We start from the raw sequence: 4,282 nt of genomic DNA on the forward strand, positions 1-4,282 counted from the left end.
ACATTTGGCTTTACTTTTGCATTGTTTCTTCCTCTTTCCTTTTGCACCAACAACATGGCTAACATTTGGCTTTACTTGTGCTTTTTTCTATGATATTACAAGAAACAAATGGTCTGTCTCTCTCTATTCAGACAATTATTTTCTACATTTTGAATTTATAGGAAACAACTGGGTGCCTCCTTTCAAACAAAGTTCCTAAGTTCAATGAGTTTTACTACTAAAACTACTACAGAGAACCATTTGTTAGGCATTTGGAGAGAAATAATCTTCCATAATTTGCTGGTTGAGTATGCCCTGGCCCATGTCAAGGTTCTTGTGTCCTTGGGAACATTGTGAACCAGCATATATTAAAATATTGAGTGATTTATCACAAAAACATGGTATTGTTTCCTCTTTCTCTGTTCCTCTTTCTTCATTTTAGTAGTCTAATCCCTTCTAATAGAGTCGTGACAAGATGGTTTTATTTCTGTGGGTAGATATACCTTTCTTGCATTTTCATAGATTGTTCTGTAGTGTCTATGATTTAAGAACTCATACAAGTTGAAAACTTGGTGGAGGTATATGAGGCTAAGCTTTTCCTTTGCAAGAGTGACCCATTTAGAATTCTATGTAGTTCAAGTATCCATCTTTTTTCCCTCTTAAATGATGAAGTTTCCTTGGCTCTCAAGGTGCAATTCATGAGAATTATTCCTTAACTTGAATGACTATCTTACAACTCAATCTCATTTTTTTTTTGACATGTGAAATTGGTCTTGACAGATTTTCATATGTCCAATGTTAGTAGAAATTGGCATTGAATCAAAGTGTAAATTAACATGTAGTTGCACTTTCGTGCCATACAATGCCTACCCTTATTTGGACTTGCATGGGTACCCTTTTTGTGGTTCCATCTAATATGAATTATGTATGCTTAACTCAGACAGCCTTACATGACTTTTAATGTTGGGGCTAAAATTAAGGTACACAGCTAAACTGAATCCTCACACTCAGGAAAACATAATTATCTTCAATGGTAGAACAATTACAAAAGGCATCCAGGCTATTCTACTCACCCTTCTAAAGACTCCCTTGCATTATTTCATAAGTTTATATCTATTCACCAAGGGAACAGACATTTACCAACCTCAAAAAGAACGTTAAAGCCAGGAGGACTAAATTGTAGATTAAGAGTGAAACCTATGGTGAGATATATCTCAAAGTTCTTGTTCTTAATATACAATCATTATGAGATTATGAAAGCACAGTTGGTTGAATCATGCAAATTTAAATCCATAATTATACTTTTATGAGACTCTGAGCTATTCCTCATATCATGGTAAATTCTTCTTATCCATTCCCAATGTTGTAAAACAGGCACTTAGAAATAATTTAAATAGGAAGTTATTACTCCTTGCAATCTAACTCAACAAATTTCTAATATTTTTATGTCAGAATGTTTATACTTACCCTCTTTAAACATACAGGTTAGTTTCGGTTTTGTATTTACTTCTGCTTATAATTTGATGCAGAGTTGAACTTGAGATCTTGATATTTAAGTGAGTCGGTCTTACCCTACAGGAGGGGTGTACAACCTAGTAAAAACTATACTATGTCAACTACAATAGTCAACTCCATCTGCATTTGAAGATGTCTTACTTGATTTTCATACTCTGTGCAGCCAATTACACTGAGTGTCATAGATGAGGAGTCAATTGACAAGACTTTCCTAAAAATAAGAGAAATGTTTACGTTAGACATTTTTTGGGTCAGCATTCTAGACCTATGTGGCTTCATCTGTTTTTCAGCATGCTTAGTGCAATTGTTTTGACCTATCTTAAGTGTAAGAACCTGTGGCAGTTCCTAGGAAATCTTACTTTTCAAAGGACACTAATGCTTCCATTTTGAACATGATATGCATGTCCTATGCACTTACATAATAGAAATGGGTAAATATTGTGGTAAATTTTTAATATAAATAGTTCAAGGTTCTTGTACCTTCACATAAGGCTCATAAAAAAATTTGCAACTGCGGCTGATAAAGTTAAAGTCCATGGCTAACATTGTACCAGCCCCTTATGCCTGATGAATGGGACCCAAGTGGCAGCAGATGTTACCTGTCCATCATTTGATGTTTGTTTTCAAGCATATAGACTACTATGTTGACATACCTTTGGTACTTCTTCTAATACTTGTTGGGTAATTCTGAATTTCTGTTGTCATATTGTTATCTGAGAAAATTTAAGATGGATAGGATTGTTAATATTAGTAGAATCCAATGTGGTGTTACAGCCAAGCAGCTTGTAAGTTGACCTGCTTCTATGCATTCTTGTGTGTACATTTTTTATCATTGGAAAATCAAGAGGTAAGCAAATATGGAACAAGGGAGAAGAGGTTCCAGTTACTGAAAATGTTAGCAGCGTTGGAGATGTCAGGCTTGCCTTGGAGGAGGACGTTGGTGGCTTGAGCTAGAGTTATGAGCAGCACATCTCTCTTTAAGGCACCACATAGGTAGCATGAGCTTCCACCACAACGAAAGTGTGGTTTGCTATGCTAAAGAAGAGATCATCATTGAGATCTGCATTGACATTGTGGAGAAGACAATTTTTATAGTGCTCACTCTCAGTTTGAAGGAATCTACAACAAGTAGACATCATTAGCTAATGAATACACTAGCTCATGTTCAAAACTGTACATCAGATTTAATACCAGTGCATTGGTAAAATCAAAGATCACATTCTTTTGATCTCTCTCTCTGTCTCTCTCTCTCAGAAATTTGTAAAACCCAGAAAGTTAGGTCAGGCATAAAACCAGACCCTTTAGTTTTTTTTCTAAAAGATTATCTTAAATGAACTATAAACATGCTAATATATTTATTAAAAATATTTTGATATAAAACATGTTTTGAATCAAGTTGTTTTCATGAAAAATGTTGATAATATAAGAGCCATTCATTTTTCCTTATTGGAGAAACATTATTGAAATAAAAAAAGGGTCAACTTAATATATTTTTTGCATGAACTTATCCTTATTATCATATTGGTAAGTTTGCATTTCAAATTTTGGAAGACATAAATGCTGTTTTTAAAAACTGGTGAACTGCTTATCTGTAAATGTCAGATACTCTTAAGGAATTTAACTATGAGTTAGTAGTGGATTAAGAAGTTCATTTATAAGGGGGTTAATTATCTCACACAAGATTACAATGTGCTTTAAGTATAAGTAGACCAACCTTAATTAATCTTTGTCTAATTTAAACTGAAACATAATTAGAAGTTATTAAATCTTTTGAGTTTATATTTAAAAATCTGAAAATTGTTTATGACAATTGAAAAGGAAACAATTAAAGGGGAGGCCGAGTTCCATCCCCCACCATAAGAGAGAGGGAGAAAAAGGAGAGAGTTGGAAGAGGGATTCTTTTTATCCAAGGCCCAAGGGAGAGGAAGAAGCTAGTGACCTCAGGGATAGTCTTCTAATAGTTTTTTGAAAGCTAAATTGTTAAAAGTCAGAGTTTAATTCAGGTATGGTGTCTTGGGGTTTCTCTTTTTGTTTTTGGAATTGATTTTGATTCGTTTAGTGCATAATTTCAAGTCATACCCTAGGAATCATTATTTTTAATATTATATAATATTGACATCTTTTGTTTGATGAAAAACGACTCCGATTGGAATATTTACAAACTCCAACTTGCCCTTTGGGCATGTTTTTAGAGAAATTGATCTCACGGTTGCATCTTGCATGTTGAAAGATAATAGATACCCCATACAGTTTTTGAAGTGCTCATGCCATTTTGTTGGTAGCCGGCAGATGCCCACGGCTGGTTGGTGCTGCCAGGCCATGGCCGAGTTGTGGCATACTTACCTGGGCTACAACCGTTGCATGGCAAGGCACCATTATTGGTTGTAAGTTTGGCATGTTTTAGACTTCTTTATGTGTAAACATCAACCTTGTCTCATTTGGAGTTTGTTGTGCACACAAGAGCACACTGGAATGATTATCTTGTCATTTTTGCCCTCGCATGCACGATTGCAGAATTAGTCGATTTTGAGACACTTCGCAAGCCCCAGAAGCACTAGTGGGTGTCGTTTGATCGCTACAAGTGTATCATTAGGAAATATCTTAGTGGTTCTCCTTAGAGAGGGTAGGGATTGAGATTTTACATGTCGTGTGACTTGTTGCATCCTATTTAAACATGCATCTTATGATATGGTATGCGGGTATAGTCTAGATATCTGATAGGTAGAGGTTGGAATGGCAATTGGTGCGACTGTGATTTACATGTGAGTTGGACATCTATAAGAGGCCT

The sequence above is a fragment of the Nymphaea colorata genome, chromosome 7, assembly GCF_008831285.2.
Source record: "Nymphaea colorata isolate Beijing-Zhang1983 chromosome 7, ASM883128v2, whole genome shotgun sequence".
Taxonomy (NCBI): Eukaryota; Viridiplantae; Streptophyta; class Magnoliopsida; order Nymphaeales; family Nymphaeaceae; genus Nymphaea; species Nymphaea colorata.